This window comes from Canis lupus, chromosome 18 (genome assembly GCF_048164855.1).
Source record: "Canis lupus baileyi chromosome 18, mCanLup2.hap1, whole genome shotgun sequence".
Taxonomy (NCBI): domain Eukaryota; kingdom Metazoa; phylum Chordata; class Mammalia; order Carnivora; family Canidae; genus Canis; species Canis lupus.
The window spans coordinates 49,303,054-49,329,987 of NC_132855.1; the positions used below are offsets into that span (position 1 = coordinate 49,303,054).

General features: G+C 38.2%; 1 pseudogene; it reads right to left on the reverse strand.

The window, feature by feature from the left end:
• Positions 1–3,193: 3,193 nt before the first annotated feature.
• LOC140609376 (gametocyte-specific factor 1 pseudogene) lies at positions 3,194–13,631 on the reverse strand (annotated as a pseudogene).
• Positions 13,632–26,934: the final 13,303 nt, after the last annotated feature.

The window sequence follows — 26,934 nt, forward strand, 5'->3', positions numbered from 1 at the left end:
TAAGCATACCTACTGAGTAGTGATAAAGACATAGAATTAAAAAAAAAAGCTCTTGTCAGTGAAGTTGGATATATATACGCATTTGGGAATATTAAGTATTGGATTCTTAATATAGCAAACATTACACTGACAAAAGTGACTAACAGGAAAATGATAGCCCATAGGAATACAAGGACAAAATGGAGAGCAGAAGTCCACAAAATTAGAAATATTTCCAAAATGTTAACCTTTATTTGGTAATTAAGTAATAGTGAAAGAAATTTCTCAGACGTTTCTATAAATTGGCTTCTGGCAAAGTAATAGTGATATTTACATGGTGTCTGACCTACTGAGGAAGAGGATAGGTAGGCACATTTTATTTTGTAACTAGATATTTCAGAACTGTGAGGACATTTATTTGCAATGTAACTTCACACTCCAATGAAAGCGCAATGATTTCTGGTTTATATCCTTTCCACTCCACTCCCAGAGAAGCTCAGTGAAGGCACAGCTGTGTGCTTGGATTCTATGACATAGCACAATTCTTGGCACAGAGTAGGTGCTCAGAAAAAGTCGAAAAAAATGTTGCAATGACTTGAGCAAAATTGCTATTGGTTGAAAGTGAATTTGATAAATTCCTAATTCAGTTGGTTAGCTACTGTGATTGAATGTATTTTTTTCCATTTGCTTGAAGATATTTATTTTTGAAACACTTCATTTGAAATTATTTTTGACTTTGGAAATGCTCCCCATCACGTTCCTCTGTTTCTTTGGGTATACGTCAACAATGATCTTACTCCTAAATTTCTGCCTGATAAGTCCAAGGTAATAGTGTGTTAATTATGTTTTTTTATTTTCTGTATATTAGGATGTTTTGACATCTTAACATACCTGTCAGGGGAGAGACTGCCCCCGTCCCCAGGGAGAGATAATTCTTAGAGATCACAAAGGGCATGTTATTTGATAAGCAAACCAACCATGCCATAGCCCTACCTCCTCTATCTGGTCCATATACCCCAGAAGGCAATATTCCCTTGTTTTTATCATCCCAGGACTAGGTCTCTAGGCAACTAGAGATCACCTCTATAGCCCTGTTGGGGTTCAGGACACATTACTCCAAAATATGGCTCCTTGGCATATTGAATATTTTAAGCTAAAGGATTTTGAGAAAGTGGCAGAAGCAGAAAGTTCACTCTGATCTCCTCTCACCTTGCCCTTCTTACCATAAAACCCTCATGTGAAAGATGTCTTCCGTATACCTGGACAAAAGGATCATCCTTGTCTCCAAAGACAAAGAGATGCCAAGAAGAATCCAAACCAACAGGCTTTGCTAAGTTTCCTCTAGTTTCCATAATTAGCACATTCTCGTTATCGTCTTATTTCCATACTACTTCCCATCCTTCATCAAACCTATAATGAAAATACACAGGTCTAACTTTTTTGGGGTCTTTTCCTTATGAAGGCTCCTGTGTCCCATAAATCTTTTTTTTTTTTCATAAATCTTATATTAAATTAATTTGTATGCTTTGCTCCTGTAATCTGTCAGTTTAATTTTCAGATCCAGTCAAGGACTCTACAAGAATAGAGAATTTTTTCCTCTCTGCAGTCCAAGGCCTGCTAAATTTATTCAAGCTAGCCAGTAACTGTTCAACCTACCCTTGAACACAAACCTATGCCTTGTAGTTCTCAAGGACACTCCAATAAAGGCTTTCCCCTCTCTCCTGGTCTGCTTCCTGTCCAAAATCTGGTGTTCCTCATATGTTCCTCTGTGTCACCTTTATTTTTACATTTTTAAAAAGATTTTATTTATTTGCGAGAAAGAGAAAGAGCATGCGCACGTGTGCAGGAATGGGGGAGGGGCAGAGAGAGAGGGAGAAGCAGACCTCCACTGAGTAGGTTGCCCAATGTGGGTCTCCATCCCAGGACCCTGGGATCACAACCTGAGCAGAAACCAGATGCTTTGCTGACTGAGCCGCCCAGATGCCCCCTCTGTGTCACCTTTATAAATTAAGACGCCAGCACAGAACAAATGGGAAAGTAGAAATGCTTTTCTCTTTGTTCATATTTGTTTTTTACCATGAGTTCTTCTGTAGTAAGTTCATACTCTACATATTAACTGAAATGAGCAATATGTCCATTAAAGTGTGTTTTTTGGACTAACTGTGAAGGAGCATCTTCACAGTTAGTAATTTTTGGAAAGGACTTTTTGAATTATGGTACCTAATGGATGGCAGCTTCCTTTGAACTCGGCAAATACTGCAATCTTGACCTTGGGTGTAGGGTTCATATTCCAGAACTCAGAGGCTTACCTACCAGTGTTCCCCAGGTAAGAATACCAGGCTTCACATTATGTTTCACTTGCAAAACTGCCAGGATTGCTTCCACACAATCATTCTGCACAAGATACTAACATTTTGATGACACTGAAATTTGACATGGTGTGATTAAAGAATTTGAAAATCCACATCAAACCATCCATAAAATTGAAAACCTGGATACTGCACTCTTCTCTTTCTTCCTCTGCTTGCAATCCAAGAGAGAGGGAAGGAAGGAGGTAGGGAGAGAAGGTAGAGGAAAAGGAAAAACACTCACTGCCCAGATGTCACAAATATCACAAGTGTCACTTCCTCCTCCTTCTCCCCTTGCCTCAGATTCCCTTTTTTTTTTTTTTTAATTTATTTATTTATGATAGTCACAGAGAGAGAGAGAGAGAGGCAGAGACACAGGCAGAGGAAGAAGCAGGCTCCATGCACCGGGAGCCTGATGTGGGACTCGATCCCGGGTCTCCAGGATCACACCCTGGGCCAAAGGCAGGCGCCAAACCGCTGCGCCACCCAGGGATCCTGCCTCAGATTCCCTTTAAGAAGCAAAGCAGATGAAGCAAAATGGCAGTATTGTTTGGGATGTGCCAAATCCAGTCTGCTATGTACCTACAGGTTATGATACAAAGTCACTAAGATCTTAAGGTCAACTCTTCAAGGCATTAAATTTCCTGTGAGGAACAGGGATAATGTTTTGTTTAGATCTTCCTTCTCTATGTCTGTAAAAGCACTCAAACTGATTAAAATAATTATTGTACATTTTTAAGCTCTAATAACTTTTTTTTGAAAGCCATAGACCGTCTATCTTCCTATACATCAGAAGGGAAAAAAATGAAAGAATCCATTGGTAGGAAGTCTTCTAGGGTCTGGCATTTGATGAGACAGATATTTAGTTACTGGGCATTTCCATTGTTTTTCCATGGCAGCACATACTGCAGAGACTTGGGAGCACACATGCCTGACACCAGGTTACTCTTATGTTCCAGAACTATGTTCCTTGCAGAGCTGTTGTTGCCACAGTAGTTAACTGTACCCCAGACAAGTGGGGTTGCTGGTCTGTTCCTACAGATCTTTATCTCAGTTTTCATCCAAAGGAGGACACTGCCATGTGCTTTCAGGAACAGGTTTTTGTCCAAGGTTCCTGGTTCTGTTGGCAACATCCTGCTCAACAAAACTTTTATCATAAACAGCTTGAGATATGATGACTGATTTTGACCAGAGGAACATGGTAGCAAGCATTGAAAGGACAAGTAGTCATTTTGCTTTGACAACAGGATGATTCTTTCTGCACTTGATAAGATGATAAGGAAACCTGGCAGCCCTGATCTGGTGGTTTTTATCATAGTGGCATTGTAATAACTTTGGGTTATTTCATAACCCAAAGTTATTACAATGGGTCCAGGGAATCAATGTAATTTTCTTCCATGTTGGAAATGAAGAAACAAAACCAAGTGCTCTGTGGAGACACACTCTCCCCACAATCATTTCTCCCCACATCTTGGCCCCTGACGTTAGTTAGGGCATGGGACTCCCATTTCCTGTGACTCCAATAATTTTTTAAATGTAAACACTTGTCTAACCTTTTATATTAGGTTGGTTTAAAATCTATTTTGTTCTTATCAAGTCATTGCTACTCATGGTGAAATAATGCAAAGTTACACAGTGGGAAACTAAAAGTCCTCTTCCCTCCTCCCTCTGCCAGTGATAATCCCTGGTTATAGTTTCTTGTATGTTATTCCAGAAATTTCCTAGTCATGTGGAAGCAAATGTTTGTGCATATTGTTAAAAGATAAACTGAGGTATATTAGAATTTTTAAGAGCTTATTTGAGCAAAAACTATTTCAAATCATGTAGCACCAAGCCAGAAGTGATGAAGAGTGCCCCACAGACAGGGAAAAGGCTTATACAGAGAAAGAAGGGAAGCAAAAAAAGGAACTTATTGACTGGTCAAAGCTTTGAGCATAGTTGGCTGTTTGTGATTGGTTGTACTTAGTATTTTGATTTTTAACTTTGAGGCATTTATAGGTTTAGATTTTGGTTTGCCTCTATAAGCTGCCACAGCAATAGAGCCACATCAGTCAGTCTAAGTGGCCCTTTGTTTAATTAGTGTAACAGTATATTTAACACAAATAGGGCTATGGTGTTAACTTGCTTTTCCCACATGACAATATATTTGGAATATATGTAGTTAACCACACTGTACTCCACTGTGCCCTCTACGACAATTTTTTTAAAGTTCTTATTGATGAAAATGTCCTTTTCTGAAGATTTTTTTCTCTGTCAAAAATGTTGGAGTTAGCATTTGTATGTATGTATGTACATGTGTGTATATGTATGTATATGTATATATGTGTGTGTATGTGTGTATATATATATGCACACTTTTGCCAGGATGAAATGGAATTGCTAATGGAAAGTATATATACATTTCAATTCAGATACACATTGCGGAATTGTCTTCTAAAAAAGTTTGTTCCAATTAAGGATCTCAGCAATTTCATTTTGGGGAATATGATATTCAGTAAGATGTATTTATAATAGTTCTTTACTTAAAAAGAATAAGTAAGTTTAATTTGATTGAAAACAAATTATCTACTTCTGGCGCAATGCACAATGTGTTGCACTGGTAACAAACATTATCAAAATAAAGTTAATACCTCTGGGGGTTTCTGTCTTGTGCCTGATATGCCATGCTTCTTATTAGACTCCACAAAATTCTAACACATTGTAGTAATACAACTATGTTCACTTACTTGGTTTCCAATTATTTCATTATAGCACATCTTTAATAACAAACATCAGATTAGGAGGTAGAACATACAGTTTTTACTGAAAGATATTTCTTCCCCCAAACCAACCTGCTAATGTTAAATAATAGATATAGAGACAAGGATGGGCTTGGGTTAACATACAATTATGTAATTTTGGGAGAACAAATCATAATGGATAGTTTCATTTTTCTCTTATAGGTTTTAATTGAAGATCAGAGGTAAAAAAAGATTTCTGGATTAATCATTTTATAAAAGTAGCAACAATCACGAAGTTTGTGATACGTAGTATACAAATATTTTTGAAAGTTGAGAAGCCAAAAGTATACTTTTTGCATCATACAGAAAACATTAGTCCTTAAATGGTGAAAGACGATTTTAGTGACTAATAATTTTAGTGATGTCATGTCCCATATGAAATTGAGAACTACCCTTGCTGAAATTGTCAATCACTGCCTTAGAAGCCTTCATAAATAAGAAGAGATTCCATTTGTCACCCAACATTTGTGTGTTTTATATACAACTTCCCACTTAATTTTTTTCTCCAATGAAGAAACAGCCTTAGATTAAGTGACTTCCCAAGGTCACATAAGTACAGCTGCAAAGAAGGCCCTAGTGCTTTGACTTCCAACCCTGTTATTTTTTACCATTCTACCATGTTCTACCATTACAAAATACTTCCCTCCCATAAGGTTATGAGATGAGATAACATGGCACATAGACCTTAGAACTACTTCGGATTTCTTCTTTTTACCCCATAGCAGCATCTGACCATGAGTCTCTGCCAACTACTGAGAACTTTTCTGACTGCTAGACCCAGGGTGCAGGTGATCAAGGGCCACTTAATTTCATATATATTTTAAATATATAGTTTTCATGAATTAAAGGAGAAACTGTCATTCAAAGAAAAAGGAAGCCCCAGTATCAGGACACACAGCGATAAACTTTCCATTTACACCAGCAGGGGGCAGTAGAATAACAGTGTCAATCCCAAGGCTTTTTCAACAATACCGTCTCTGTCCTTGAAGCCTTTCAGTTTCAGCAAACAGAAATGGTAACTGGTCACATGCTAGCCCATTATGTCACCAGAAGAAAATCAGTCGTCTTATCTTTCCACTAAAACATGGGGTATTTAGATGGCTAAAAACAGAGTATAAATAATTGCTGGTTTGTGGTTACTTTAGAATTTTTGTCTTTGAGTGATGATGCTTTAAAAATTTGCTTACTTATAAAACTGATTGAAAAGGGATTTTTTACCCTCAAGCAACAAATTTTTTGGTGGATATTTTGGCAGTGAGGAAAATGGTGGGTGGGGAAAGTAAGTGATTATATCTTTCCCGCAATTGCTTTATGTATTCTTAATAGATAAGCTGAATGATTTTTTTTTAAACATAGATTCTGATATACTAGCTGTGAAACAACATTTGAGAGAGACCTAAAGAGAGACAGAGACAGAGAGAAAGAGAGGCAGAGATGGAAGGTGACTGAGATGAAGAGAGCACCAAGGAATTGCTCAAGTACAGGGAGGTGTGGAATTCGGTGGAAGGGGAGTTAAGGCTGGAGAGGTAGACAGGAGTCATATATGAGGGTCTTCTGGGCTATGTTAATGAACTCCAAATTAATCTTTTAGGCAGGCCTGAAATGGTCAGGTTTGTGTTTTAAATCTGTGGAGAAGTTAAGGTGAGGAGATGAGCCTGGAAAACTAGTTAAACAAGGCTGTTGCTATTATCTAGAGCAGAGATGATGATGTCCTGAATGAAGCAAGTATGAAGGATGGAAAAAGGTGGGTAGAAATAAAAATCAATAGATTGCTGGGGTTTTCGAGGGTTAGGAAAAACAAGGAACCTAATGTGACACCAGGTTTCTTCCTGGACAATATCATCCACTCCTGAGAAGAGAGGGGGAGGGCAGCAGTGTGGGGGGCTCATTTGAGCATGTTGTATCAGAGGTGACTGGGGAATCCAGATAGTTTTCTGTCGTTGTTTTTATTTTTGTTTTTAAGCCATATGATTTGGATGCATAAGAGAGAAAGTAGGACTGGTGTCATTAATAATAAATAATAATAGTTGGAGAGACATAGTATGCCTAATAGTTTGAGAAGATAGTTATCTGGAAGCAGACTACCTGAGTTCGAGTTCCAGGTCCATCATTTGCTGACTGTGAGTTTGAGCAAATTACATAACTTCTCTCTTAGTTTCCTCATTTGTTTTAAGAATTAAGTAAGTTAATTCATGTAAAGCTTTTAGATCCGAACATGGCAGGTGTTAAGCACCATATGCCAATTTGTTATATTGTTGTTATTTTTATTTCATTTCTCATTTATGGGACACCCGCTCTGGGCTCTGGGCCTTAGCTGTGCTAAGGGCTAATAGGCAATTTCTCACCTAACTCTCGGTAACACCCTGTGATGGTGATACACTTAACTCTCGGTAACACCCTGTGATGATGATACTGTTGGGACCTTAAGAAACTCAGAGCTCAGGAAGGCTGATGAGATTTTCCAAAGCAATCCACTGGGAAATAAAGGGTGGAGCCAGGATGCAAACTCAATCCTAAAGGACAACAGGAGTCCAAGCCCATTAAGATGATACTTGAAATCATAAAAGTGTGTAAAGGGAGAGGAGCCAGAAAACCCATCATTCCTCCATAGCTGGGGATAAGGGCAGAAAAAGGCAACTAAAGACTCATAGTGCAAGAAGCAGAAACAGGTTAGTCAAGTCGATTGTAGCTGGAGCCCAGTAAGGTAAGGATTTATTTTTCAGGCTGCTCTCATAATTCCTCCTCTGCCTCTATCCCTAATATTGAGATTTTACATTTTACACTTCTGTGCGTGAAAAAAAATTACTAAGTAGACACACGAATCTTGACTCCTGTACCAGAGGCCTCACATTATCCAATAGACTCAAAGTATGATGAAGGCACTTAAAACTTTGAAGCTCAGAGCTGCTGATCTATGTTAGGTCCTAAGAGCTTTCTCCTTCCCTAGGCAGTGGTTACAGGGATTAATAATCATATCTGCTTCTATGTCCCAGCTTAGTGTTACTTCCAGGATGTATTCCAGCCTATATTCACTGTCTTTGCCTGGAGGTCCTGGGACTTATCCTATATATATGTGCTAGTTTGCTAGGGCTTGCCACAACAAAGTACCATGGACTGGGCAGTTTTAACTACAGAAATTTATTTTATCACAGTTCTGAAGGATAGAAGTCCAAGGTCAAGGTGTCAGCAGAGTTGGTTCCTTCCAAGGGGCATAGGGACAAGATCTGTTCCAGGTCTCTCTCCTTGGCTGGTAGGTGGCCATCTCCTCTCCTTGTCTTCCATCTGTCCCTGTATACGTCCAAATTTCCTCTTCGTATAAGGATACTAGTCATATTGGATTAGAAGCCACCCTAATGACCTCATTTTAACTTGATTACCTCTGTAAATATCTTGTCTACAAATAAAGTCACATTCTGAGGTACTAGGAGTAGAACTTCAATATGAATTTTGAAGGAACATAATTTGGCCCATAACAATATCAATACCCTAATGATTTTAACTTTAATTGTTACAGACTTTGACTTTGAATCCAGTATGGAAATGCAGTACAAGTAAAGAAACATTCTACTCCACCGTTTTGAGATATCAACAAAAGGAAACAAATTTTCATTTTACATCCTCCCAGTCAGATCTTCCTTTTCCAATTCATAAGATATTTAATAAAGTAGCTTTCAGGGCACCTGGGTGGTGCTGTGGTTGGACTCTTGGTCTTGGCTCAGGTCATAATCTCAAAGTCGTGAGATCAAGACCTGTGTCAGGCTCCACACTCAGCACAGAGTCTGCTTAAGATGCTCTTTCCTCTGCCCCCCCACCCACCTGCACTCTCTCTCTCTCTCAAAATAAATAAATACAACCTTTTTTAAAAAAAAAAAAAAAGAGGAAGAAGAAGCTTTCTTTGTTCTCTTGATTAAGGAAAAAGATTTGCACTCATTTTAAAATAAAAAATCATGAGTTTACATGCTCATTCAGCCTTTTCTGTCTCTTGTAGTCAACATCCTTTAGGGAATGGGACAGCCATGACTACCACGACCAACATACTAGGTATTAAGTGCAGTCACTCTCCCAGATGCTGTGGAAAGAGAGGTGGGTTACAAAGATTCTCTGACCTCAAGATATTTATAATTTCATGCTATTAATTTTAACCCTCCTTGCATCATAGAGGCTTGGTAATCCAGTAAAAGCTAGAGCTTCTCTTCCTAGAGATATTTATATATAATGATAAACAAAAGTATATATACAGCTGATTTTGTTGCATTAGATCAAAATACTTTCATATGCAGAATTGTGCTTTTTTCATCATTCTTTGCATGTAAAATTAATTTAAGGCAACATTCTTTAAAAATAGGAAGCAGGAAAGAAAGAAATCCAATGTATGCAAATAAAATTAAACCATAAACTTTGTCTTTGTTAAAAAATAAATTTCAATGAAAAGGCATGTCTCCCTTGGCTTAATGAGAAGCTAAAATTACTGAGTGGTCTCTGGCATGGTCTCTACACATATACTTTCCTGTACACTTTGTTTTGATGGTAACATACACTAAAAAGCTGAGCTCACAACAGCGTGTGGTAGCAAACAGAATCAGTTCATGTTCACAGATAACACAATGGGCTTATGACAAGAGAACACCAAGATATTCCAAGATTATCTGATATGGACAGTGGATTTATGTGGTTTAATTTCTGTTGGCTTCACATCACTGAAGTTTCATCTTCAGCAAGGGGATGCTGTTGATGTCAGCAAAGGGAAGATTAAGAATTCATGTTTCAATTTTCAGGTTGTCTGATCAGAAGTACTTTAAGAGTTGCAGAGTTTCAAGTTGTCTGCATATTTCTGTATCACAGATTTGTAAAAGGGAAGAAGTTCATATTCTGCTTTCATTTCATGAGAAAACATTTTGAAAAGGCGATGATTCAAGGTGCTGGTGGAAACAAATTGATACCTTGCAGACCCAGAGAAAGGAAGGGTGTAGAGCTTCTAGCATCAAGATATGTCCTCTAAGCTGTGTTACCAAGCACCACAGGTGTTCCATCTATTCACAAAGTGCCCAATGAGTTACATTTGCTGAATAAACTTTTCAGCATTTCAAAGACATCAATGGACTTAAAATTTCTGAAGGGACTTTCTAAATAGGAATTTATTTTTGAAGGCATCAGCTGGCTGCATAAAGAAGCTTCCAATTCCTCCATCATATGCCTCAAAATATTTTTAAAAAGTCAACCATCATGGAATAATTTCATATTTTGGAGGCACAGCTTTAACTTGTCTCTTCTGCTCCAAACCATACCCTTAACTTGACCATTTCTGGGGTACTCAGATTTTACCATTTACTTTGTTGCTATTTTAAGAGTAGGCTGACTCATCAGGGCAGACTAAATTTTGGGAAAGTCTTGCCTTTTCAACTCTAGTCTTCTTAGAAAAGATCTACACTAGTAAATTTTTGGAACAAAAATTATGAGACACTTCTTCAGCATTTTTGGCTTCATGCTTCTTTCACTGACAAGAATGGTGTCATGCAAAAGGACCAGGGCTTTGGTGTTCTATCACACACAGTGAGAACCAAAGCCAAAAGATATTTGACATTTCTTCCTTATTATTTTCTTTGACATTTTCTAATTTAAGTCAATCCTGAAGTAAACAAAGACAGATGCTCATCATCATAATGATGGCACATATTTTTTAATTTCTACCAATAGAAAGCTGTTCTGACATATGACAACACTGATGACTACAGTGCATGTGTATAGGAGCAGCCACAATAGACATTGAAAAAATGGATTCACCAAGGTATTTTGGAGGAATCACATAAAAAATTACTGTTGTAGATGTATGTATGCATTTCTGTCCCCATGTATGTTCACACACACATCCATATGCCTGATTCACAGACCTCCCTCTAATGCCCTCCTGTGGAGCACTGGTAGAAATGAGTGGACAGTATCTTCAACAAAACCCAAATTCCAGTGTGACTACAGAAGGATGTGAGCCCAATGGTGGGAGAGACCACTTTCCTGGTAGTGTTAGAAAAGAAAAGACCTCGATAAGATAACATTGGAGCAACAACTTAAAGACTGAGTAGAAGATCTTTAGGTTGAGAGGAGGACAAAGGACAGAAACTGAAAATGGAGATGCCATAACCAAGGAACTTCCAGTACTGTGGGTGGGCAGCTCTAAGAAGCTAAGAGTTATGTTGGAAATGTTTAACTATCAAGACAGAGAAAATTACATAGGCTTGAATTTTAACTCTGCTGTTTTTCTGTGTAACCTAGATAAGTTTCATAAAGTCCTTTTACCTCTGTTCCCTCATTTTTAATGATGGCAGTTTAAAGTCAAATTGTGCTGGGATCTTATATTTGTCCAAATAAGATTTCTTTAAACCCTCCTTGCCATACCAAGTACATGAATACCCTATGAAAGTGGATACAGCCACCCTCCCCTTCATTTAGGGTCAATAGCAATAGCGATAATAAGGAGTAGAAGGAGTCTGTACTCTGTGCAAGTGTTGTATTAAGTGTTTTACATGTATCATCATGTTTTGCTTCATAACACTTGATGCAGAAGCTCTCACTGTGTCTGTGATGCGGAACCAGGTTAAAATAGTTTAAAAGGCATAGCCAAAATTTCTTAGAGAGCAGCTGTAGAGCCAGCCCTTAAATCAGGCTCTTTGCTCTACCTCTTCTGCCTTAAATGTCCTATAGCTAGTCTTCTTCAATTGTCTCCAATGATCACCATGCCTGGATTCACCTTCTCTGGCCAGGCCCTCAGGTTGATGCTTCCTTTGAATGGTCTGTTCATATTTGATTGACTTCTTTCCATGAGGCTGCTTCTCAGACCATCCTGGGTGCTCACGTGTCTGTGTGCAGGTGACACATGCCACCACTTCACCTGGATTCGAGGGACACGCATCTGCCAGGGCCCCATACTGCAGGTCCCTGTATTTCTGTGAAAGGGAATTGCGTGCACTATTGAGTTACTGTCAGGCCCATCTTAAATGCTTTCTCCTTGAATATGCTAGAAATGAGTGCCCCTGTTACCTCTGAGTGACATAAAATCATATTGAGCAGGAGTGGTGACTGCTCTGCGTCTTACTTATATGTTCAGAAAACTGACCCTGGGGAGGGCAGAGAACAAGAGGAAGAAAAAGGAACACCAAAAAAATAAAACACATTTTCTAAAAAGGTGCTCATGGAGTGGAGGCTAGGTGTTTCTCTGGGATCTGTACAAACACATGCTGGGTTTCTTTTCATTTCTTCTAAGGAATTTTGTCAGGTTATCAACCATGGAGTTTGTTCTGCCTGAGGGAAATGACTCCAGCTGGATCTAGCTTGATTGAACTGTTTACATTTCTGAATTTCCTCCCTTATATCTTCCTCTGTCAAACAAGGAAACTCAAAGTTAGAAGAAGAAAGTATCTTAGTTGATATTTTAGTCTGTTTGGGCTGCTATAATAAAATTCCACAGATGGGGTAGCTTATAAACAACAGGAATGTATTGCCCCCAGCTCTGGAGGCTGGGAAGTCTAAGATCAATCCACCAGCATGATCGTATTTTGGTGAAGGCTTCTTCTTGACTCACACCTTGCACTTTCTCACTGTCTCTACGTGTGGAAGGGCTAAGAGATCTCTCTGGAGCCTCTTTTGTAAGAACACTAATTTCAGTCATGAGGGCTCCACCCTCATGACCTAAGCAACTCCTAAAGGCTCTACTACCTGATATCATCATCTGTGGGAATTAGGATTTCTTCATCTGAATTCGAGGGGGACACAAACATTGAAGCTGTGCCAGTTAATTTCTGCCATTTTTGTTCATTTAGGTTGATTCTGTGAAGTAACAAGGGAAAGACAATAAGGAATAGAAGCAGAAGATTAATCTCGAGACTTGTCAAGTTCAACTTCCTGCCCACCCCACCAGTCTCAAGATTTGGAGTAAGTGTACTGTCATCCACAGCCCCGTAAACTTCCCAGATTGCTTTCTGATGCCAATTTGAAAACAGTGTCTCATGCTCTCTGCCACAGTGGATTTAATCCTTCCTCCTGCTTTAGATAGTACGTTGTAAGTCACCCAGATGGACCCTCTGGGTAGCATCATCTGCTTTTCTTAGTGTCCCTCACCCACATTTTGACTAGACAATATATTTTGAGCTACATTGTATGTCACAGGCATATTTAGAGGTATAAATTAGCAACTGATTTCTTTCAACCAAATAACCTAAGAGAAACTTTTGCCTGAAATCTCAAAGATTACTTCTTTATTGTAAAAAAATAATATTCACACACATTCTGGCATATATTAACCATTGGGTCTCCTCCATGAAAGCCTCCAACTGAGAAAGTCAGAATAAAGAAAATGCTACATTTATATTCAATGCATTGTGGACACAAGAAAGAGCACAGTGCTAATAGCTCCTTGCATTATGGCTGCATCTGAAGTGACAGCTGACCACACTGCAGTTGAATTTCAGTCCATTCCTACCTCAAGGAAGTTGTAGCAAAAGCCCAGTCCTAAGAGCTTGTTATGAGATGCCATGTTTACAATAAAAATGTGCAGCCATGCTGTCAAGGCTGCTTCCTCTGCCTGAGACCAGACAGGTTCTCAAAACACTTCAGGAGCTTTTAATGAGTCCTCACAAATCCCCTGTGAAGTGGAACATTTTTCATCTGCCTCCAAGCAGGAGGTAAAACATTTGTTTGACTTGCTTAAGGTCACAGAGAAATAAAGAGGCAGAGAGAGCCAGAGCAGATAGAAAGAAGAACTGAGCTGGATGTTGAAACAATCTGTATTATTCCCAGAGTCAAAGAGGTGGGCACAGGTGGGATGCAGCAAGGCTATGGGTGTTTTTCACAATGTCATTACTGCAACTCAGGGGGATGCTGAAAGTATGCCATGTGCCTTTCCTTGCACTGAGAAGGCACCAGAGAATGAGGTGAGAGGAGGAAGGGGCAGCATGGGGATAGAGGAAGAAAGAAGGATCTTTCTTCTTGGGTACAGGGCAGGTAGAGACAAGGGCTGAATGTAAAGTGATAGGGATGGGGGCTGCCAAGTAGGAAAAAAGGCAGGGAAAGGTTTGTTTTGTGTCTGGGTCTTCATTTATGCAGGTGACTGAGTGACTATATGGAGAGGTCAATACCACTGAGAGAAAAGGTTAATGTGATTCAGTTCTACTAGGAACAAGAGGCACAGCTTACCACACATGGACACATGAGGAACTGCAGGTTTTTGTTGGGAAGCAGAGGGAGGAGTAGGTGTGGTGGGGGCGAGGGTAGCACCTAGGTTATGCCTTTGGGGTTTCTGTGGAAAAGTCAAGGCAGGGCAGGGTAAATAGTTTGGGATTGGCTAGTTTGAATACTTTTGGTAGGCTTGGGGTTATAGGGGTGGTCTCTAATTGCCTGGTACCTAGTCCTGGGATGATTAAGACAGGGGAATATTGACTCCTGGGGTGTCCAGAGAAGATAGAGGAAGTAGGACTCTACATTGATTCATTTGCATATCATATAGCATGCCCTCTGCTATCTCTAAGGATTAGCTTGCCCTGGGAGGAGCAGTCTCCCCAGCCAGAAAGGTGTTTTAAGATGTCAAAACATAATAATATACAGAAAATTAAAAAACATGATTAATTCACCATTACCTTGGATTTATCAGGCAGGAATTACTTCATATTTATAAGAATTTCTTCTCTAATATAAGAATGTTAATAAATGTCTATGTGACACATATGATTATCATGAGAACAAAATAACGTAAGGGACAATAGACGAGAAAACACTTATGTTTTGACATAGGCTGCAGGGTCTCCCAGAGAGTCTTCCTCCTCCACTCTCTGCTGTCATCAGGAGGCTCTGCCCAAGAAAAAGGAGCCCTTTGGTAACCACACATGGCACCTGGAAGAGTGACCACCGTGAGCCAAATCAATGCCACCCATCTTAAGATGTGTTATGGCAGTTCACAAGTCCATCAGATGAAGATATATATCAAAATGGAGCAAACTGTGAAGAAAAGATAGACGTATGTCTAACTTCATCATTCTTGCCACATAACTAGCTAGCATGGATGTGAATCAGGCAGATGTGGGTTTAAGATCTGGATGCACATTTCTGAGCCATGGACCCAGGGTTAATGTTAACTCCTCCCTGAGCCTCCTTCACCCATACAATCAGGAAATTGTGATGAGGATTACATGAGATAGAGCATGAAAGACTTTAGTCAGGTTAAAAAAAAAAGAATTTAGTGAGATGCATGGCATAGAGGAAGTGCTTCTTGATTATAATAATATTAATAATTTATTAATAATCACAAAAAGTAACTCATTAGCTGACTTATTATTATTACTAGTGTTATTCTTGAGTTTGTATATAATTTCTGCCTTATCACTGCTAATAATGTCCTCAGTTATATTTCCTGGGTGAAGTTTGTTATCCCCATTTAATAAACACTGAGTGTTTTAGGATTAAAGATGTGTATTTCAAGATGAGTGAGAGACCTTGAAATTACTATTGCCTGTGACAGGGGTACGATTACTCTTTCTCCCAAAGTATCAGCTCCCAGAGTGTGGAGAGAAGCTGCCAGCCATCCCCTAAATGTTGATGAGAATGTCATCCACACTAGGAATCTGCTCAACTACATCCCATTCTCTGAGAAAATTATTCCATTGGAAATACATTCTCAATATTAGATCTGTTGCTTTTTCAGAGATCATTTCTATCTTGATAGCTGACTAGTTGTCCCTCCAGTGATCCGACAGCAATGACACTCTACAAAGTAGGTTCCTCAAAAAGGATGTCCCTTGGCCCATCTTCATACCACTGAGGGGCCTCTGAAGAGTAACATTTGAACAAGGAATGCCTTTGTTATTGGCCAACATGCTTGTGAAGCCTGTTTTATTTTTCCATCAAACTCAAATGAGGATGCAGTAATACATATTCCCTAGAGAGATGAGATCAAAACAGTAAGTTCCACAACCTGTTGAACATATGAAGCACTAAATTTTTCATTTTAGACTCAAAGAAGACCATAGAATATAATTCCTACTAAAAAGTGTAATGTTAGAAAATCAAGCAATAAAAACCAACTCTGAAGAAAAGATGCAATTCATCAAATTTGTTTAGGTTATAGAAGTAAGGTAAATAAAAAAATAAGGATGATACATTTAAAAATGATATATGATAAATGGAGTAATGAAAATTACCTTTAAAAAACAGCAAATTTTATCTGGAAAAGACTGGTATGCTAATAAATGTCCTGCCTAATCAGAAATATGTAGAGTTAAGTCCGGTAATTATCTTAGCTGAAATTCAGTGATTTTTTTGGATTATCTAGCTTACAGCTCTATTAATTCCTTTTTTTTCTAATCAATTCCTAATCAATTTCACAATTGATGACTATTACTGGAATTTTTTTTCCTTTTTATAATAATTGTCTTATTGAAGTATAACAATACATTCAGAAAGAGATACAGATCATACATCGACAGTTCAAAGCTTCTCATATTGAAACACTTTACTGTTTCTAATTTTAATGTAGCCTGATTTATTAGTCTTTTTCTCTCAGGTAGTGCTTTTTCTGTACTGCTTAAGAAATCTTTGCCTAGGGATCCCTGGGTGGCGCAGCGGTTTGGCGCCTGCCTTTGGCCCAGGGCGTGATCCTGGAGACCCAGGATCGAATCCCACATCGGGCTTCCGGTGCATGGAGCCTGCTTCTCCCTCTGCCTGTGTCTCTGCCTCTCTCTCTCTCTCTGTAACTATCATAAATAAATAAAAATTAAAAAAAAAAAAAAAAGAAATCTTTGCCTAGACCAGGGTCATTAATAAATTCTATGTTATTCTAGGAATGGCCTGGGTGGTTCAGTCAGTTGAGCATCCAACTCTTGATTTTGGCTCTGGTTATGATCTTGGGGTTGTGAGATTGAGCCTCATGTTGGGCTCCATGCTGAACATGGAGTCTGCTTGGGATTGTTTCCCTCCTTCTTTCTCTGCCCCTCCCCCCATGCTCTCTGTCTCTCTGTCTCTCTCTCTCTCAAAGGAAAAGTCTACAGTTATCCTCTAGAAATTCTATTGTTTTACCTCTTAGATTTCGACCTGCCATCTATTTAGAATTTATTATTTTCTATGGTGAAAGGTAGAGTCAAGGTTCATTGGTTATCCTTTTTAGATGTCTGATTTTACCAGTACCATTTGTTAAGGCCATTGTTGTTCTTCAGTGTCACTTTATACAACTTGTTTTAAATAGTCCTAATCAAATAGAGTAAAGCCTGAGAAGAATGTTTTCTTTTCCACCACATATGCATCTTTTTGTTATGTACCTGGAATCCATGATAAAAGATTTCTCTAATTTTGTTGTTGTTGTTATTAAAGCAGACTTTTTTTAAAGATGCATTTTAATGATCTTTAAGCCAAGACCACCACAAGACTCCACCACAGTCTTGGATTTTTGCCATAGTCTTGAGTAAGCAACTTAAATTGGTTTTTGCTCTGCTTTTGTTTCTTTTTAAATAATTGTCAGGAAATGAAAGGGATAATGCTTGAGGTCAAACTTCTTTCCCAAGATAAATATTTTTGCTGAAAAAAATCTGTACTTCCATAAAAAGAAAAAAAAAAAAACAGACTTCTCAGTGAAACATAACTGGAGGATTTTGTTCTTTAGGTTATGGAAAAATTTGATATACAAAGCAATCTTGATTTTCAAGGTTAAAGAAAATCACACACTTTGCTTAGGTGCCAAGGGAGGTAGCCTGATAGAGTGACAGAGTTGAAAGAGCACTGGACTCAGAGCCATGCTTCTGGTTTCCCATTCCTGCTCTATAACTAGATATTTTTCCTACTCTCAATTTCCTTCTTTCATATAATTAAGGATTCCTGGTCAGTACTTTTTTTTTCCCTTGCTGTGACTGTCACATGTGTTTCATTGTGCAACCTACACTGATGTGTATGCCTGTCACTTCGTCACTGTCTGGTCTCCGTTTATTACTTTCGTTACCTCCTATTCAGGAAGCTTTCCTGAAGACAAGAAAATAAAAAAACTTTATCCTCTGTAACTTATTAAGCATAATTTTCAAGTTACCATTATTAAAAACTCACTTGTAACCACATGAAGCTGAGAACTTGTAATAGTCTATAATTCCTCATGGACCCTGCTCATTTTTTTTCTCAATTTTTGTTACCAAAAATCCTAGACACTTTTGGCTTTTCCTGCAATACAAAGAGTACTGATTTTTTTCCAACAGTCCTAAGGAAATTTATAGTTTCTTACATGTCCTTAGCGAATTCCACCTTATAACCAAAGGCATGTATTTATTTACCTAGAACTTAAAGATAAAAGATAAATTTGTGACTCTGGAACAGAGAAATTAATTTACAACTTGTAACACCATATTTCATTGAATCTAATATTCCATCCCAATGGAAGCAGCAGCAGCATTTTAAGTTCCACTAAGAAAGAAGAAAAAGTTCTCAAACCATAAATGAAAAAAAAAAAACCATAAATGATCAATTGTAAGATATAGCTTAATAAGAAATATTAGAGGGCATAAAAATGTCTTGGATCTATGGAATACAGTAATCATATTAGTTCTCTAAATGATTTACTGCATCATATATAAGAGAAAAAAAATAGTGGTATGAGCATGATAATTCCCAAACTCGGCTGTTTGTTAGAACTTCCAGGGGATTCCTGGATGCCTCCCCTTGCCTGCTGAACCGGAGTACTGGGGAGTGGGTCCAAGGAATGAATGTATGTTAAAACAAATCTGCCAACTAGTTTACCAACACTCCTTGCTTGGCTCTGCTGGTCATTTATATTTAGGGACTTTTGGAATGGAGGAAGCCTATTTCTGATCTTTGGCTTTTATCTCTATTGCTCTGCTGCTGTTGCCAAATCTCTAGAACTAGCAGTAGGTGATATCAGTGGAAGAGCTACCTGATATGTTGCTGGATTTTTTTCTCTTCTGTAAAAAGAAAATAGACTGATGGACTACTGCTGCTCATATTTTCAAAAAATAGGGATGTGAATACTATTAGTACTAAAATTGATTCTTGGCAAAAAGTTAAAAATGAGTATTAAGCTGATGGGTTGGTATTTTAGAAAGGAATAAGTTGATCACAAGAACCATATGATAGATTTGATAACTAAATTAACCTATTTTTTCTTTTTTCTATTTTCCCATAACTATCTAGTAGGTTATCAGGGAATGATATAAACATAGTGTACTGTCAATGCAGCAAGCCATTTGACAAGCCTCCTAGGATATCCTTGAGGACTTGATGAATTATGTACTGGATAATATTAAGTGAATTCATTTCAAGGAGTGCCAGATAAAGAAACCAAGTTTTTACCCTTGACCCTATCTTATTTTTCTTTTTCACAAATGATTCTCTTGAAGACATAGTAACATTTTTGTCCACTTTGAATGTGACCAGAGGTAAGAGAGGGCTCACTAGCACTACAATCAATCAAAAATTGGCTGTATGATCTTGACATGCTGGGAAATCAAGGAAAAAAAAACCCAAAAAACTGTGAGCCTTCATATTTTGGTTAAAAAACATAATTCAAACAGGTACTGTATGTGTATAGAAGAGATATCTGAACATCTAGAGCACTTTAATTGATCTGAAGTGTATCATAATTTTAAGGTATGATGTCATTGTTGAAAAGCTTAAAGTATTAGCATGCTACAAAGAAGCTCACCAGTTCCCTTAATAGAATAACTCATTTCCCAGGCTAGGCCATGGACAGAGAGTCTCCAGATAGGGATGAGCAGTTGGACATCACAGCTTTTCTCTTATCCTTTAAGAGATTACACTGGCACAAGCTATAATTTAAGGGAAGTCACCAGGAAATGAGGGAATTTCCACAAAAAGACTACCCTACGCAATCAGCTTCTAGGAATGGCTCTTCTAAACAACAGAACTAGGGCTTGCCTCAGAACCCCCTGTGGGTGTGACCCTCTGCCCAACCACAGCATTGTTTCCTTGCTAACCATTCAGTTACCTCCCTGTGTGGTATCTAATTTCCCCAGCAACCAAGACACCTCCAAACATCTCCAAAGATCCTGAGTGGAGTGAGGAAAATGATCCATTTCTTTCACATGATAGGCCCCCTTCCAGGTCTTAATTCTATTCCCAGCATGTGTCTTTTCCATGGACAACTGACATTGGGAATGACTACTTCATCACAATGAGATCCTAGTTTCTACTCTTGTGATTGGCATGAGAGTACACTTTGACCTCAACAGGACAAGTGTGTCCTAAGATGATAGTTCAACATTGGTACGAGATACACACATATGGGCAGAACAGAGATGTCCTGCCTATCAAACTATAGTAGTAGCTGCATGAAGAACTTATGTCTCTGATTTTGTAATATATCAAATCTTGAGTGCTAAAGTCAATTCTGCATATCAAGAAGAGAAACTTTGACAAGCAACTCAGGTTGAAGAAACTGAAGGAGTGAAGCTTGCAGAGTAATCCAGTGAGATATGACAGCTTTCTTTAAATACCATTTAGGTGAAGAAGCACCGGAAGGATGTCTGAACTTAAGGTTTATTCTACTCAAAGATCTCTGATTCTCTGATTTGTTCTATATTGTTCTAAATAGAAGTACTAAGACCCATGGGCATAAGATACAGGGAAGCCAACTTTGGTTCAATATGATTAAAAACAAAAACTCTTCAATATTTAGGACTGTCCCTATAAGAAAAGACTGCCCTATGATGTGTGCTGTCTATTGTTTAGTCTAAGAATAGTTCTGGAAGGACCACTGGTTACTGAGTGGTAAATATACAGGGTCTGCAGCTGGATTGCTTAGTTCAAATCCTAGATCCACATTTAATACCTTTGACGTTGGGCATGTTATTCAAACTCTCTATTTCTCAATTTCTTTAGCTGTATCATGCAAATAACAATAAGGTTGTTAGGGGATAAAATAAGTTATAATTGAAAAATTCTTAGAACAATGGAAGGCAAATATTAAACACAGTAATTATTTGGTATTAAGTTCCCTATTTTGTGATTCTAATCTTAGCTATTTTCAGTGTTCCTGACATTCTTAACAGATAAGAAAGAGTCCGTTAATATCATATTCAAAGAGGGCAAATGCTTGGTTGATTGGCTTATTTGACTGTGTGCTATGATTTAAATGCCAATTTGGTAGAAATATGGAACAGATATTAAACTAAGTTTAGCTCTTATAAAAACAATTTATAATTTGGTGCTTTTTAGGTGACTGAGTTACATTTGGTTTAGCATTAAGAAAAAAATTAAGCACAAGATTAGTAAATTCTAAAACAAATAAGCATCACAGAATTGTATAAGTAAATAAATTTTTTCCAAACTAGTTTCTAAGCTTATAACTAAACATACATCATTTAATATAGTTTACCAAAAAATGGAATCATACACACTGATTTGCAGTTTACTTTTTTAAATAAATTAAGACAATTTTTAAGAGTAGTTTCAGGTTCAACAACAAAATTGAGGGAAAGGTACGTAGATTTCTCACACACCCACCACCACTACACACACACACACACACACACACACACACGCACACACTCACACAGCCTCCTGCATCACCAACGTCCTTCATCAGAGTAGCACATCAAATGAAGCTCTCAGAAGACCAGTTCTTCAAACTCTGAGCCTATGCCCAGTTGGGATGTTAGCTGTTTGGTATTTTTTTAAAAGATTTTATTTGTTTATTCCCAAACTGTAGGTGAAGATAAGGGGGCACTTTGACTGTAAATGCAACTTTTACTGAGTTTCTACAATTTGAAGTAAATCTTGCAGCTACGATTCTTCCTCTTTCTGCCTTTTTCACTGACCACAATCTTTATTTTTTTTATTTTAAAATATTTTACTTATTTATTCATGAGAGACACACACAGAGAGAGAGAGAGGCAGAGACACAGGAGGAGGGAGAAGCAGGCTCCATGCAGGGAGCCCGACGTGGAACTCGATCCCGGGACTCCAGGATCATGCCTTGGGCCAAAGGCAGGCGCTAAACTACTGAGCCACCGAGGGATCTCCCTGATTTGCCTTTTCTACTGTATTGTCTACTGTCTGCTTTATATTCTACCCTGAAAGGATTTTTCTATTGCTCTGAGAACAGGAAAGAAGCAAAATTTGTATATCATATTCGCGGTTGGTTTGAAATGATCAGAAAAACAGCTGTTTAGGGCAATTCTTTTTCCACTCCAGGGTTCCTTTGAATAATGTATCTTGGGTATTTAAAATGTGATAGGATTAGCTGTAGATCAATTTTAAAATGTTGTGTCTCAATCTATTTTATAGAACAAGGATAATTGTTTATGTTAAATTTCCAAAAAGAAGTAAGTATACACAGATGGAGAAAACACATGACTTTTTTAAAAAAGTAATACATATACTCCACTAGGAGTAGTTTATATTATAGTTTTCTAGTTTCTAGACATATCTGGAGGCTATATAACTATATTATCCATATATTAGATTTCCACTTCCTATTAATTTCGACACTGGTTTAATCAAGTCCAATAATAACACTGAATACCTGAGGTGGTCTCTGCAGAAATAAGGTGATAGCTTAAGCTTCATTCCAAACAAGTACATGATGAAGACATGACAGTGATTTCTACGCAAACATCTCTTACTGAAACAGAGACTTATTAAATTCATAGATGCAAGAGTATCTTGCTAATTCCATGCAAATCATTGTGGGAACTGGAATGAAACTCTGATTTGTTCTTTTGCAGGATTAGCCCTAAATCTCCTAGAGAACTCAACCCTACCTCACTTCTTTTTGTTGTTGTTGTTTAGTTTTTTATTTTAATTCCAGTTAGTTAATATAACCCCAGCTCACTTCCTTGTGCCATAATCTAGCTCTTTGCACTGCCTAAAGTATAGACTCACATATAATACAAAGATAATATCTTTTATACATTGGTATTTCCTGTTGCTTTTTTGCTTAGGATTTTGTTAAATATTTGGGGGACATAACTCTTCTATAAGAAGGTGTTCTGTAGTCTCTGTCCTTCTTAATTCTTTTATTCATCATGTATTTACTGAGGTCCAACAACAGCCAGGCACTGTTATAGATGGAGGAGAGGCATCTGAGAAGAGACAAAAATTCCTTCCTGTGAAGATTCTAATGGAGAGATAGATGATAGATAGATGAAGTCCCACAGAAAACAGGGAAAAAAGACTAGGGATAGGGAGACCAGGGGCTTCTAGAGGAGGTATGGGGCAGGTTACATCATAAACATGACAGTCAGGGTGGATGTCACTGAGAAGTGACAAAGACTTGAAAGTGCTGAAGGAGTTTTTATTTAACAAAAAACCCCCACTTTGATTAAAACAATACTTTTGGGTGCCTGGGTGGCTTAGTCAGTTAAGCAGCTGCCTGCCTTCAGGTCAGGTCATGATCCCACGGTCCTGGGATGGAGTCCCCACGTGGTGGTGGTGGTGGGGGGGGGTCCCTGCTCAGATGGGAGCCTTTTTTTCCCTCTCCTTCTACCCCCTCCCCCTGCTTGTGCACTCTCACACACTCTCTCTCTCAGATAAATAAAATCTTTAAAAAATAAAAATAAAAACTTAAAAAATACTGAGATTGCCACAGATTTCCCTGCATTCAACATTTAAAAAAATATTTGATTTATTTATTCATGACAGACACAGAGAGAGAGGCAGAGACACAGGGAGAGGAAGAAGCAGGCTCCATGCAGGAAGCCCAACCTGGGACTTGATCCCTGGTCTCCAGGATCACACCCCGGGCAGAAGGCGATGCTAAACCACTGGGCCACTGGGGCTGCCCCAACATTTTTGATATCAGCCTTAGATACAGGTTAGAGTTTTTATATTTCCATTCTTTTTCATCTGCATTGAAATTGAGTTTATTATCATAGAATTGTCTTCCAAATTATTTTTGGATTTTGTGCTTAATGAAGGCAAAAGGAAATGTTAAAGAGATAATGCTGTATTTTAAGTCAGAAAAGATCTACTGGATAATCCCTTTCTTCTCAATTAAAAAAAAATGTTCTTGATGTGAATAGCATTTTTTTTCATCTTCATTGAAGAGAATGGAGCATGTAAATTTTATAAGTAACACTAGCAGCAATAATGAGTATTTATTTGGTGCTTATCATATACTAGTAAGATCTTGGGCTTAATATTTACTCTACATTATTATCTTAACGAAATCCCTAGAATAGTCCTGTGTTCAAAAGAAAACCACAGGCCCAAAATGAGTCACTTGTTCTAGGCCATGGCACCAAACCAGAGTTTAACAGCTAATCTAATTGCAGTTTCAATCTCTGCCCAAAATGTAGTCTTAAACAGGTCAGTCAGGAATTGTCTGGGCAACATCAATAAGATAATCTGTCACATGGACCCTCTCCATCACCCAGAGGAAGATGAGTAGGACCTTTTTGTTCCCAAAGAGAGGTGACCTCACCTGAAATAATCCTTTTTTCTGTTTATGATTTCCTTGTCCTGCCTTGAAAAGCCTTTCCCTTTCCATGGTCCTCTGGAGCTCCCCTCTACTTCCTCAATGCTACCTCATTCATGAATTGATTTAATAAAGCCAAGGAGATCTTTAAACTTTACTTGGTTGAATTTTTGTTACTGAACTCCTGCGAGATAGCTTTGGACCTGCACACTAAGGCTAGAGTATTAATCAGATTATGAAGAGACCTATTCCTTCATTCACTTTATAACACATTAAATACTGTCCCCCCCCAACACGCAAAAATATATCCAAATCCTAATCACCAGGACCTATACATGTGATGTTATTTTGAATTTTGAAATAGGATCTTTGCAGATATAAAAAAAAAATCCACGTGTCACAGATTAGGAAATATAGATTGCAAAAGTCAGTAAAGGGCAGAGTAAGGATGCTAACCAGTGTTGGCTTTGATCCAAAATTTTACTGTTTAACTTGCCACTGTTCCCAAGTATGTACAGCACGGTTGCAAAATGCAAGATCATTTTGGATGATAGGGACATGAGACATGAATGTTTCTTATTTTAGGAATTGCCTACTAACTTTAAAGCATGAAATTGACATTCTCAATAGGTCTCATGAGATGGATGGTACTGCCCAAGAAAGAAAGGGATCCTGACATTGGAAGGGTGACATCTTGGGATATTTGGAGAAAGCTAAGCCTCAAAATGGCCCAGAGTCACTCAACTTTTCTCTTCCCTATTTTGAGGGCATAGTTCTGATCCTTGTCTTTGCTGGAACTAGTTAAACATTTCCCTTATTAAGAAGGTGTTGGCTCTTAACTAGTTATAAGAATATGAATTTATAGAGCCTCATGGATGAAATGTAGATTTAGATTACAAAAAAGAAAAGTGACAACCAGAAAAGACTAATTTAGATTTTTAAAAATCTTAGTTATTTCATTTATTCATTCAGTCCAATAATTATTTCTCAGAAGCTGCTGTGGTAACTTGCAGTGTTAGATACTGATCCCTTGACTTCAAAAAGAAGATGGTAATAAGCAGGGGAGTCAGAAAATTATCCAATAATTTCCAATATAAAATGGCATTTGTGACATATACTTCCAAGGAGTGGCCTGCTAGTCTATGAGCAGCTATAATAGGAGATCTGGCTTATTTACACTATGCACACATAGAATAGCTTGTGCACACACACACGATGGTGGCAGGGATAATACAAGAAGGGATTGTAAGAAGGCCACGGTGCTAAGGTGGAGAGAGCATCTGGAACGAGGTGGCACAAAATGAGACCAGCTTTTTTAAAGAACTTAAAGAACTTTACCTTCAGTGGTAAATCTTATTCTTCAAATTTCAATTAGCATTTTAGTTGCAATGTATTGTTTTAATTGTATTAATTAATTAATTAAATTGTTTTAATGGTACTTATACTTTTAAGGTCTCCTTTTTGGTACTTGCACTAGTCATTTTCCTTTTATTGTGGTAATATTATTTTCATTTTATGATCAATTTATTTAAAAATAGAGTGAGCTTTACTGATGTTATAATCATAGATGTGCATAGGCTTAGAAAATACAGTGAAGGTGGTACGGACATGACTCCAGGTTGAGAAACATTACGCTAGGCCAGTGTTTGGCAAGTTATGGACCTTGGGCCAAATGCACTCCTGCTTTTGTAAACAGCATATCATTAGGGCACAGTCCCGCCCTTCACTTACTGCCTGTAGCTGCTTCCCCTTACACTGGCAGACCTGAGTAGTTGAGACAGAGACAGTATAGCCCAAAAGCCTAAAATATTTACTATCTGGACTTTGACAGAAAAATACATTGCTGACCTTCTTACCAACCGAGCTATACTTCTACAGCATTTTTGAAAACGTAAAGATCAGTACAGTCACCCACAGACACATTTAACAGCCAAACTGTCCTGTCATTATACTCCATCCTTTTCTACATTCAAGAGTTAAGTAGCTTTCTACGGGGCAGGAGCATTCCAGGACACCTAAGGCTGGAGGCGCTGGGAGGGCGCTGGGCTACCGTGAGAGTTCCTTTGTTTACTGTTGGACAGGATGGATTCTATCTTCTCCTCAAATTCTGTTTGATCAGAAACACGGTGGCATAATAAAAGGGGCAGAGGAATTACCCGGCCCTGGGGCTCCACTAAAGATCAGAGTGAAACTTGCACTTCAAAGGATCCTGGTGAAGCAGGGAAGGTCAATGGCTTTGAATTCTAAATGGGGATGAGGCAAGCGGACTAGGGACAGGACGGAAACTGTCATTCTTCCTTTGCAGAATGGTGTGGGGATTACCTTATGTGCTGGTCAAGGCTCTGCCCCTCTCTGCTTTCATGTTCCTTTGCAGCCTGACAAAGATACTCTTGACGAGGCCTTCCACGATCAGTACTCT